This window comes from Camellia sinensis, unplaced genomic scaffold (genome assembly GCF_055761805.1).
Source record: "Camellia sinensis isolate YWXY unplaced genomic scaffold, ASM5576180v1 Unanchor2, whole genome shotgun sequence".
NCBI classification, from domain to species: Eukaryota; Viridiplantae; Streptophyta; class Magnoliopsida; order Ericales; family Theaceae; genus Camellia; species Camellia sinensis.
The window spans coordinates 21,205,965-21,218,539 of NW_028129079.1; positions in this window are offsets into that span (position 1 = coordinate 21,205,965).

Consider the following 12,575-nt stretch of genomic DNA (forward strand, 5'->3'; position numbering starts at 1 on the left):
ATCAGGGGCATAATCAGGTGTTCCTGCGTCCCCTCCCAGAGCTGGTTGAAGCCTCTGATGCCAAGCTAGGCCCAATCTGTGCCTCTTCATTGAGCCAATCTATGCACTCATCAGAAAGGGTGTAATTGAAAGTGGGAGTGGGGGCCAGAAGCTCTCTCGTCCTCCATGCCATGGCATACCGAGCTAGTTGTGTGCCTCAGACCAGAAATGTAGCTGGGTACTCTATCCCCTCTGCTGGGCAAATCTGATCATGGCCGAACTGGCGCTGGAACCGGAAAGGAAAGTAGAACACGCAGTGTGTCAGGCCAATCAATTGAATCCCGGTCTATCGGGACATGCTGTAGCTCATTGACGGTAGATTGAGCCAAGGACAACACCAAGCAATACAGTCTGCGGACAAACTGCACATCCAGTCGAACTACTATCCCTCATCAAGGGCATCGACTAGACGTCGCCAGAAGAAGTAGGCACGAGCTGAGTATGCTGGGCAAGAGTCCACAACCTGCAACTTGTCCATCAACCACACCTGGGGAGGGATGGAAATGAGAGAATAAAGAATAGAGAGGTGTACGTTGAGAGAAAAGTGAGAAAAGGGTTTTGTGAGAAAAACCGAGCCTGAGGGTCGAGTGATGTGAGTAATATATGTGAGGAAGGGTGGGAACATTACCTGCAGTAGTAGTGGACTCCCCGCAAATCTGGTCGTTTCCCGGCGATAGAAAGCATCCAAGCCCATCAATGTCACGGCCAATGTCATGGCAATGCAGCTCTTGCCCTCTTTCAAGCCTTGGGCAACTTCGATCAAACGAACGCTAGGCCCATTGAAGCCTGGGGTAAGTAAAAAGTGAGACAACATGCACAAGCAAAGGGCATGTCGCCGAAAACCTTGCCAATGGTGATCACCGCGGTCACCAGCATTGGAAAAATGACAAATCAAGCTGAGGATGTCCAATTCTCCATCACGGATCAAAGACTGAACGTCGTGCATAGTGAGCCCACACATTCGTCCTAAGGCTTGGGTATGACCGAAGCGAAGCTGGGGCAAGATTTCTTCGTTGCGCTCGGCTTCCATCAAAGCTTGGAAGTCTTCGAAGGTAGGACACATCTCTTGCCCGCCAAAACTAAAGACATGTGTTACCAGGTTCCAAAACCTTGCCGTGGTATGGAGAAACGAAAGGTGCAGCGGAGTGCGACTCAGCGTGAATAGTGCATTTATGCGGAAGCCTCGGAAGTTCAACTTTTCCGAGCCGTCTAAGGTAGCAATCCAAGTTGTGAGATTTTGGATGAGAAATGCCTCAATTTTGATGTAAAACCGAGATGGAATTAGAGAACCACGAAGCTGGAACTTTTATTGAGGATAAGGCACTGTTTGGAGGACAAATGTCAAAAATCTGGAGGTCACCATGCCAACTGGTTGGCCGACCACTTTTTCTGGTCGGCCAGCCAATTTTTCTGGTCGGCCGACCACATAACTGGTCTACTGAGCAAAAAACTGGTTGGCCAGCCACTTTTGGTGGTCGGCCATGGAGAAAAACTGGTTTTTGGCCTTTTCCTAGTCTCTAGAAGAGAGCTCCTAGTCTTTCCATGTGTTGGAAGTGTTGAAGGTCCAAGATTGCCTCTATTTCGGATGCGTTCCGTCGCCCCGTTTGTTCGAAATACATTTGCTTATCGAGTTGTTAAGTTTTGCTTATCGAGATGTTAAGTTTTGCTTATCAAGTTTTTAAGTTTTATCGAGTTGTCGAGTTTTGTTCATCGAATTGTTGCTCTTTGTTTATCAACATTGTTGAAATTTGCATATCGAGTTGTAAACTTACTGAGGTTTTGTTGTTTCTTAGTAAGTTAAGCTATTTAGTTTGCTATGTTGGCTCATTACCTGACTTGGCAATGTATAATGCTCGATTTCCATTCAATCTCATTTTTGTGCAAAACGATGCGATGCGATGCTAAGAATGCAAAATACAACACTTTTTGAACAAAAAGCTGTTTCATTCGATCATAGCTTTTTTTGTTACAACATTTTACAACAGGGTACAAGTTTTAAAGAAAATAAAACTGCCTAAAGCTGATGTGCTACAACTACTAGTAAAAAATAAGAAAATAAAGCAAGAACATCTGCATCAATGCTGCCAGGCTCAAGATCGGGAGGGTCTCTTCATCCTCTTCGGCTGAACAGCCTCTACACCACCACCACCAACACCATCATCCGAATCGGAGCTGCCGTCCTCAGAATCCACCTCGACATCACCCCCGCTCTCAGAGCCGGAACTAGAGTCATCCTCTGTACCTGCGGATTTCTCTGACTGAGGATGCGCAGACTCCTCCTTCTCGCTGGCCTCCTCGTCATCTCTGATAGGTGCTCTACGTCTACCTCGGCTGCGAGTCGAGCCCCCTCTCCCAGCTCCTCGAGAAGGCCTGGATAGCCCAGTCTATAGCGGTGGGATCTGAAAAAAAAAAGAAGAGAAGACAGTTTGAATACATCAGTCAAAGTATGTATATCAGATGCAGAGGCGGGAATGCTGCATAGAGTGTGTGCTTGTAGATGTAGTATGTGAATGTGGTTTGTCAGATGTGCTCTACACATGAAGTCAACCAATGTAATGGAATGTTCAAATTCAGTATGTCATCAGAAGTATGATAAATGCAAGGAAATTGAAAAGTACCGAGACGCCGGCGATGAATAGCTGTGTCTCCCTCTGCAGGACCATGCTCTCGAGTGAGGCCACCACTCCGAGTAACCATTCAGTATACTCTCTGGGAGGCTGCAGATGGAAGTGCAAGTCATCAGGAAATGAATAAATGTCTAAATATCTGTGTGATAAATCAAAACTGTAAAGCATACCGGTGGCGAGTCAAGGTCACTGACGTATCGATGATCAGGCAATGGAGGCTCAAATGGAATCGGGTAGGATGCTCCATACCGCCAGTCTATCAGCTCGGTCAGAAGATCCGATCACCCAGCATACTGGTAAGTCGGGGAGATCTCTCTAGCCCCACTCCTTGATGTGCCGGCCCTGCTAGTCGAAGGGGTATCTGTAGCTCGGGCGCGACTCGAGGAAGGCGCGACAGCAGCCCTCCTCCTGGGGGCACGGATATCTGACAGTGGAGGCATCAAGTATGTACGACGGTAGGTCGCGTACTCTCCCTCCTCCAGCAACAGAACTGCATCAGTACCTAACATGAGCTCCTCGACCTCCCGGAGAGTGAGTCTCTCAGTGGATTGCATGTCATCTGGAGGTGCTGAGGGGATACCCTGATTAGGGTTGCCCATCGTCTGACGCATGAAGCGATCCCCCAGAAACCAGGCCCTACCAACTGGCCCCTCAAATAAAGTCCTATATCGAGAAGCGGCCCACCCCCCAGGGAACCGAAACCGGGTATCTCCTAGCAAGGGTGCCCATGGCTGCCAGGTAATCTGCGGATGGCAAGTGCATAAACGGATTAGATGTCATGAATGTGCAAGATGAATTAAAGCTGAAAGTATGAAGAACTGAGAGTTCTTGATTACCTCCGTCGGCCGTACAGTATCGAAGAACTGTCAGAGATAGGGCAAAGTCTCCCAAGTCCTCGGCCGACACCGACCCTCAAATCTGCGATAGTAGGAGATCTCAAGAGATACCTCCACATCGAGCTCAGGAGCCAGCGTCGGAAAGTAGGCATAAACCCATAGTTGTGGAAAAAAAAAAAAAACAAGACAGTGGCTGTCAGAATATAGAATGTACAAAAAATACAGAATACTGAGTACAGAATGTAGGATACAGAATGAAATATGTGCCGTGTGTGCAGTGTACAGATAATGAAAAGCGAAAATGTAAATCAAGGGGGCAGAATGTACCTCCCAGGATCTCCAGTAGCCACATACTATGTTCCCTTGCCCGCGGGAGGTCGCGCTCATATAACAGTAAAAAGTAGCGAGGCCGGTGCCATCCCAATCACATTGGCTGACCTGTGATAGGTCTACCAAAGCACTGAGCAAATAAAGTCCAACTGTGTTCCCCCTGTCGGAGAACAGAGTGGTCCCGATGAGGAACATCAAAAAACCCCGGGCATACTGCTCTATCTCCTCGACAGTCTCGGGCATAATCCTCCTGAACCGCTCGAAGAACCAGGTGTACCTGACTCTACTTGATGATCTGTCTATCGGCGGGCGGGCGGGCTCCTAGCAGATAAATCCAAGCCGCCTCCCACTCGTCTATGTCTGCGTCATGGGGGACCGGTCGGCCGGCCACGTCAAGGCCTGTCAACATAGAGAAGTCATACGGGGTCATCGTCATGTCCCCAGTAATTGAAAAATGGAACGAGTTGGTGGTGTCCCACCATCTCTCCACAAGTGCCCCTATGAGGGTCTTACTCGCAGGATAACGTATTATCCCCGCGCAGAAAGGTCCAAATCCCGCCTCGTCCACGATGTGACGTACAATATCTGGGAGCTCCGTATACCACTCCCTAGCAAGGATCGATCCATAACCCCATGTGGAACAGGAAGATACCTGCATTCAGAATGAACAGATGTATTCAATTTCAAGAAGAAATGTATGAGCTACATGCAAATGAAGTAAATAAACTATGTGTTCAAAAATGAAGTAAATGAACTGTGCGATCAAAAATGAAGATTTATGAACTGCGTGTTCAAAGTGGAATGTATGAGTTGCGTGCAAACAAAAATGTATGGGCTGTGTGTTCAGAATTAAAAGGTCTGAGCTGCGTGTTCAGAGTGGAACGCATGAGCTGTGTGCAAATTAAATCAAATACTGTGCGTCCAGTATGAGCCGCGTGCAAATGACATGTGTGAGCTGTGTGTTCAAATAGAAAAGTGAGCTATGTGCCCGAAAAATGAGCTGTATGCCTAAAGAACGAGCTGTGTGCCCGAAAATGTGCCGTGTGCCTGAGACAAACTATGTGGTCAGAATGAATCATGTGTTCAGAGTAAGCTGCGTGCCAAATGAACAGAATATTGTGTCGTAAGCTGCGTACCAAATGAACAGAATATTATATCGTCAGTTGCGTGCCAAATGAACAGAATACTGTGTTGGAAGCCTCGTGCTAAAGGAACAAAGTATTGTTATGTATGAGCTGTGTGCCAAATGGACTGGATATTGTGTATGTAAATGTGTTCAGAACAAGCAGATATAATACACAGCGAGAATATGAAGTGCGCAAAAAATGCAAAAAAACATTGCAGAGAATGTAAAAGGGAAATACGTACCTCTCGCGCCTGGTGAGATAAATGAGACTCTGGCTCCTGTAGCAGTAGGTCCACGGGTGCTCGCCGCTCGAAGTCGGTAAAGTGATAGAAGGTGGTAGGAGGTAGGACGTGCTCTTGGGGGTGGTACCTCTCCGGGTCGAAAGGCCGAATCCCCGGAGGCAATGACATGATGTCTGGCTCGTCCTCGGCATGTGGAGAACCTCCGTCGTGATGAAAGTGATCCGCCATCCGAAGAAATCTGCAAAAATGAGCGAAATGAGCCAAAATTATAAAAAGTCAACAAAAGTCAACTCTCGGGAAAGGAAAAAGTCAACAAAAGTCAACCCCCGAGAAAATGTGCCAAAATTCAAGACAAACATACCTCAAGTGTTGAAAATGGCGAAAGGAGCCCCGAAAACAAATTTTAATCAGTTCAAAACAAAAAGAATCGAAAGTTTTCGCGAAACAACTTCGCGTGGGGCGTTGGAAAACGCGTATAAAGTACAGATCTGAGAGAGAAAAGGATCTAGGGAGCAAGAGGAGCTGATTTCGGCCTTGGAGGTGTGAGCAAAAGTGATTTGGATAAGTGAACTTAAAAGACCAAATTGCCCCGAATTTCTGTAAAGTGGTCGGCCAACCAGTTTTTCTGGTCGGCCGACCACCTTGGTGGGCAAAAACTGGTCGGCCACTAGCCTAGGTGGTCGGCCATCCTCTTGGATGGTCTCCAAGGTCCCTTTGTTCTCCCTGTGTATTTTGGTGATGATTGGAGTCCTCGGCTCTCGAGAAAGTACAAGAAAAGTGCACTTTTCGGCACGAAATGTCTCCGCGGGAACTTCAATTCAAGTCTTCGATGTGTGGCTCGTCGTTACTCGCCAAGAGCAAGGTGTATCCTTTTTGAGTACGTTGCGACCCCTCCGAGAGGTAAATCGGAGGTCGCGCTTGAGTTGCTCTCTTTAAGGTTTGTACTTCTTTACTCAGCATTTTGTTTCAAACATGCTTTTGAAGTTGCACTTGTCCTACATTGTTATGCACACTACTTGCATTGTTGTGCACGTTTCACTGGCATTGCCATGCACCCATACTTTGCATGCGTCGTCACGCACGTTTCACTTGCATTGCTATGCACTTGTCCATCGGCACCATATGTGTCCTCGTTTGTATGGCGTTGAGCATATGTTGTTAACTATATTGTACCTGTTAAGTTTCTTTCTTTTGTAAGCGCGATATTGTATGCACGGTTCATTTGAAGCTGGTGCGACCAGCCGAACCGGAAGGTATTATATTCTCCGTGTGAGACATAGCGAGAATTGTATAATTCTCTTACATCCTTTCTGCATGTGATGTAGTTTGGTCTGTATTCGTTTGCTTAAATTGTTGCATTTATTGTGTATATGTGCTTCATTACAGTTTTTTTTGCATGATCATAAGTTATGTTCGGCCTCGTGCATGTCTTTTGCATTTTGCCCTTGCCTGCGGGCACATCTCTTTGTTTATCTTGCCTGTTTGTCCAAGTCTTCGGCCTTGTCAAAAATGGGTCATCTCTAGGCTTTGACATTCACTCCCGTCACTTATGACTTTCGAGTTCTATCAAAGAGGGGCAACTGTAGACACCCCATTTTTGACCGACCTTAAGACTTAGACGTCATCGATTGAGCGCTCGGTGCTTGCGCATGTTATGCTCGTTTCAAGGTTTCGAAGTTCTCGGCTGAGAGCCTTGCCTCCGGGCCTCTGAACTCTTTTGTGCTTCGGCTCAGTTTGTGGACTGAACTTTGTTTCTCTTCCCAGAGGGAGGGAGAGGTCTTGTAGACCATCTCTCAGTGGTTGTAGGCTACTTTTCGTGGTCGTAGGCCACTGTTCCCATTTAGAGACTAGTTTTCGATTTTCGGAGCCATCGGCTGTGCGCCTCGGCTCGGGACCGCTTAACATTCTCCGTTTGGCATGGTTTTTGGAACACACCTTGTTTCCTCTGTCTAGAGGGACACTGTGGTCTGGGAGACCACTTTTGTGGTCGTACGCCACTTTTAATGCTCGGTAGCTGGTTTTCGGGGTTCCCGGCCGCGCGTCTTGCCTCCCGAACCCTCGTCTTGCATCCGTTTGGTTTGTCTTGGGTACAAACCTTACTTTCCTTGTTTGGGAAGTGGTACAAGGGTGGGAAACCAGCTTTTATCCTTGGAGACCACTTTTGTTCCCGCCAGCCGATTTTCTGGTCGGGAAATTGGTTTTCTTGGTCTGTGGGCCACATTTTCTGGTTTCCCACCTCACCATTGGCTTGCTTTCAGTGTGGAGACCACCAATTCCCATTGCCGACCACTTTTTTACCTGGGAGACCACTTTGGGTGGTCGGCCGACCACTAAAAGTAGCAGGCCGACCACCTTTTCTAGTCGGCACCTCTCCCCCTACTTTGGCAGACTGTATGGATGCCAGCTGTGCCAACTGGAGAGCACAGACTATATCCTCCATACACGTGTATGGAGGAATTGCATCCAAGTTTTAGCTTCTCCAAGAAGCTTGAACCCTTTGTTTTTCTATAAGAGAGGCCCTCCCTCTCCATTCCAGAGGTTCTGAATTTTGCCTAAGGCACAAGCGTATATCTCCCTCTATATCTCTATATTTGGTACCTAAAGTGTGTGTTGTTATTCACCTTTACACCACAACTCTTAACCATACACCCTACCATTGAACTGAGGTTCTTGGAGGACCTTTTTGGAGGTTGAAAGCTGGTTTTTGGCTGAGAAAGAAGCTGTTGTTGTAATGCTTCAAGGGTAACCTCTTTTCTCCCTTTTAAGCTTTGTTTTGGTTGCTCTCTTGATCCCATTTTCATGCTTATTTGGGCTTAGCTTCCAACTAAAAAAAGTCTTGTCTTAAGGTGCTTGTGATGTTTGTTTAAGGCCTCTTGAGTGTTGAGGGTCTTCTACCCTCTTGCATGCTTTGTTTAGCGTTGTTTTGTGCCATGCCTTAAAGCCTTTGAGCTAGTCCTTAGTTGGCCTCCTAGCCACTGAAATCCAGTGGATTTTCAGTGGTAGGCATGTGGTTTTAAGGTCCTAAATCAGAGAGGGATGACTCTCTCTCTTTTTGTCTTGTTTACTTGCATTTTTGGCCTATCAAAGGAGCATACATTTTCATACTTTCAAGGCTTGGTTCAGGCACTTTTTGGTGACTTTTAGGGCCTACCTAGACTCTGTCCATGATTGGTTTGGTCACCATTGGCATGCTTCTCATATGTGTAGTGTATTCCCATTTATGGCTCATCAAGGTAGCATGTCAATCTAGCATGTTTTAGCTCCATTTCAGTGGGTTTTTGGTCATCATTTGACATATCATGGCCCTGTTTTTGGCTGGTTTGGTAACCTCTCACATGCTCCATATGCTTGTAGTGTAAATCTTGTTTACTAGCTTGGTTTGCATGATGTTTTGGCTCTTTATTCTAGCACATTTTGGCTTTGCTCCAGCACGGTTTTGTTCATATTTTGGGCTGCCTTAGCTCTGTTTTGAGGCCTCTTGGTCGAATGATGCTTGCCATGCATGCTTGTTGTGTAATAGCCTTGACTAGCTTTGAGTTTTGAGGTCTCTTGCATGCTTAACTTGAGATATTTGCATGTTTTGGCATCATTGGGAATGTTATTTCAGAGCATGTAGGGCTGATATACTTCCATATTTTTCACTCTTTAAGTGCTCTTTAGAGTTATGCTTTTATGCCCTATTTGTGAGCCATTGCATGAGCCCCATTTTTGTGCCTTTCAAAGCCAGAATCCCAACTCATTTTGCTACTGTTTTGGCCTGCATAGGGTCTGTTTAGGGTTGGTTTGGTCATTTGAGCATCGCTTTGCATGCCTCTAGTGTAATATGCTTCACTAGCTTTCAATACTTGAGCCTTTCAACATGCATTGCGTGAGTTGTTTGCATGATTTGAAGTCATTTTGTATGCCATTTCAGTGCTGGAACACATGCCATTGTACGCCATGTTTCATCATTTCAATACTCTTGGAGAGTTGTATTTTTGTGCCTTAGGCTTGGACCATTGCATTATACATGTTTGTGTGTGTTTTGGTGCCTTGATTTCATCATTAATGGCCGCTGATTTGGACATGGTTGAGGCCTATTCATTTCGGTTTAAATCCATTGCACATTGAGTATGTCATGTAGTTCGTAGCATTGAGCATGCCATGTTGTTACATGATTGATCATTGCACTTGTGCATGTCATTTTCATCGCATTATGTATGTTGGTTACCACTTGTATTGTGTATGCTAGTGTCATGAGCGTTGTGTATGCCGTATAGTTCATAGCATCGTGTATGCTAGTTTGCATGTTTGCATGATCATCCCTTGCATGCTTGCATGTCCAAGTTGTGTTGCATTAAGTTGTATGATTGAGTCGCACTGTGCATGCCGTGTTTGTTACATTGTGTTTGGAATAGGCGTTAGTCCAAACACAGGAAACGAGGGACGTTTCATACTTAAAGTGATAAAACATACCTCGATTCCTAGTCGCTGACACTCTTGACTATACATGGCGGAGTTCTAGGCTTTAGGTGTTCGTATGTGCATTCATTCCATATTGAGTCGCGCAATTCGGCTCCTCGGCCATCATGCATCGAGATGCGTGATTGATGGCCCGAGGGTCGAGGCCTACACTCCCTTGAGCTTATGTAATGATAGGGAGGGTGGTCGCGCATACATGTATTGCAAATACTTTGCCATGCCCCTTTCTTGCCCTCTGTTGCAAAAAACCAGAAACCAGCAGCAAAAACTGGTTGGCCGACCAGATAAAGTGGTTGGCCGTCCACTTTTTCTGGTTTTCACCACAAAAAGTGGTCGGCAGGTGGTCTCCAAGGCCAATATCTGGTCGGCAGCATCCCTACAGATTCCCAAGGTAGAGTTTCATCTCTCTGGAGCTTGGTGCAAGTTTCTGAGATCAATTGCAAACAGGGGCAAATCGAGGCATCGCGAGGGATTTCCAAACAAGGCGACCCGAGCATGCATGCATCCTTTGTCATCCAAAGCAGAGCTAAGGCAGCCTATATCATATAGTTTATATGCTTATTTAATTGCTAACTTAGCTGATTTGTTAATTAGTTAGAGTTGTGTAATAATTGGCTGTAATTCGTTATTCATTTCGTTGTGTAATAACTAATTTAATTAGATTAGCTTAGGTTAGTTAGTTAGCTTGTTATTGGACCCTCCGTCGAGAGGGCGAATTTTGTAATAAGTGTGCGTGTGTGTGATCAAGGTCTTCCAACCCCTACTTCTTTCTCCCTTTTATTTACCAACTTACGATGGTTAGTTTTAGTGCATGTTTTAATTAGCATCCTTATGCTCGCATGTTTGCATCCATTCATCTGTCTTGCATGCACCGGGCTCGGCGCATCATACTAACTGCATTGTATTTTAATTCCTGTTTGAATACATGTATCAAGTTGCATTTCACATGACATTTTAGAATAGCCGAGCCTATCTTAGTTGCATTTTACATGTGTTGCATTAGGCATTCTTGACATAGCTAGGATCATGCATGATTACTAACTATCTTCTGTTTTGGCTTGGAGCACTCAGTGAGTGTTTATGCTTTAGCATCCTTGCATGTGTGTGAGCGACTGCCATGATAGCATGCTTGCCATGAGGCTATTTGCTTATGTGATATAATTGCCTGAATGCCTGTGGGTGAAGGTTGGATTACCTGAATTGGAACAATTCATTGATTGCAAGTTTTAAGCCCACTTGAGAGTGGCAAATCACCATGTTTTCTCAGCTCACTTGAGGGTGGCAAAATCCGTATTTTAACCTACTTGCGAGTAGCAAACCGCTTCCAAAAACAAACATGAGATGTTTTGTTCCAACGTAGGCGATCCAGTCTATACTTGTGTGTTGTGCTTATCACATAGTAATTCTAGCTAATAATCGGAATAAGAACACATGTGTTTTCAAAAACAAGTATCATGTTTAGTAGTGGCTGATCTTTGATCGAGCGAGCGGGGGTGCTCATTGCATGACCTTGCCCTCTCGTACCCAAGTTCCTGAGCCAAGGCAACTTTGGTAATGACGAACACGTGGCCTTAGGCACGAGTTAGGGTTTTCTAAATTTTTTAAAAATAAAATATTTAGGTGGCGACTCTGTATCTAGCAAAGCAGTCCATGTTTGGCACTTCTTTCTAAAAATTAATTTTTCAAAATGATTTGTCGGATTTGGACTCTTTAGTAATTTATCAATCTCGCATTGCACTTTACGAGATTAGATTCAGAACCGTGACATTGAGTCCAAACTATAGTGAGCCTAATGAACAAAACGGGATTTTCCAAGGACGTTCGGGCGCGTCTACAACGGCGTCAGTATTGAAGAGACAAGATGGAGAGTTGAGGCGTCGACCGAGCAAATCAATAAACCGAGCATGGGGATTAGCTCGGTAGACATTTTACGGATTGAGGACTCAGGGGGAATTTACCCCGGTCTTATTATGTAATCCCAGTCACGCTTGCACGGATGGAATTAAGGGGTAATTGAGAGGGAGATTTATAGACTGGCTTTGGGCCATGGTAGAAGTCGGACAGGAAGAGTGCCAAGCATGTTTGGGCCGAGTTAACTTGGGCCTATCCAGAGTTGGTTTTGCTCGGTCGTTGCCCAGGTCCCATGTTTAGGCCGAGCCAACTGCTTCCCCGGAGTTGGTCTTACTCGGTCGGGGCCCAGGTCATGTTTGGGCAGAGTTAGTTTGGCCGAGGTTACCGTCTGCTAACCCAGGTTTCGTGGGGGTATGTTTAGCTCGGTGGGAAAGATCTTCTGAGTACCGGCTTAAGCTGTCTGGAACTCAGTCTTCCCGAAATGCTACTGAGCTTGGTTGTTGTGGAGCTCGGCGAGTGGAGTACTGGACTCGTTATGCAGCCCGGTCGTGTGAGATCGAAGTGATGCGCTGGGCTGCCGAGTTCCCGCTAATGTTGTCTGGCGGTTTGGTTAGGTAGAGTTCGCTGGATTTGTGCTGACAGATGGGAGAGCAGCTCCACGTGTCAAGAGACTAATAGGTGCAGAGTTGAGCGCAGAAAGTATATAAGCATGACTGCGTCCCCTATGCTGAGGATGAAACATCATTTGGTGAGAAACACTCATTGTGCTATATCTCTCTCTTTCTCTTTCTCCCTGAGTGTGTGCTAACTTGACCATCGGATGGGTTTTTCGGCAACACACCGCCGGACAGCTTACCGCCGTTGTGCTCGCAGGTCGATCGGATAGACAAGGAGCTTGGGCGAAAGGAGTACGGACAGCGATGAATATTTCCTCCCCGTACAGACATTATTGTTTTTTATTCATATTACTAACAGTATGATGATAGTAAAGGGACAAAGTATTATAAGTTTTAACATTAAGGCAGTATAATGTAATTGTGATAACTTGTAGGGCTCACAATTA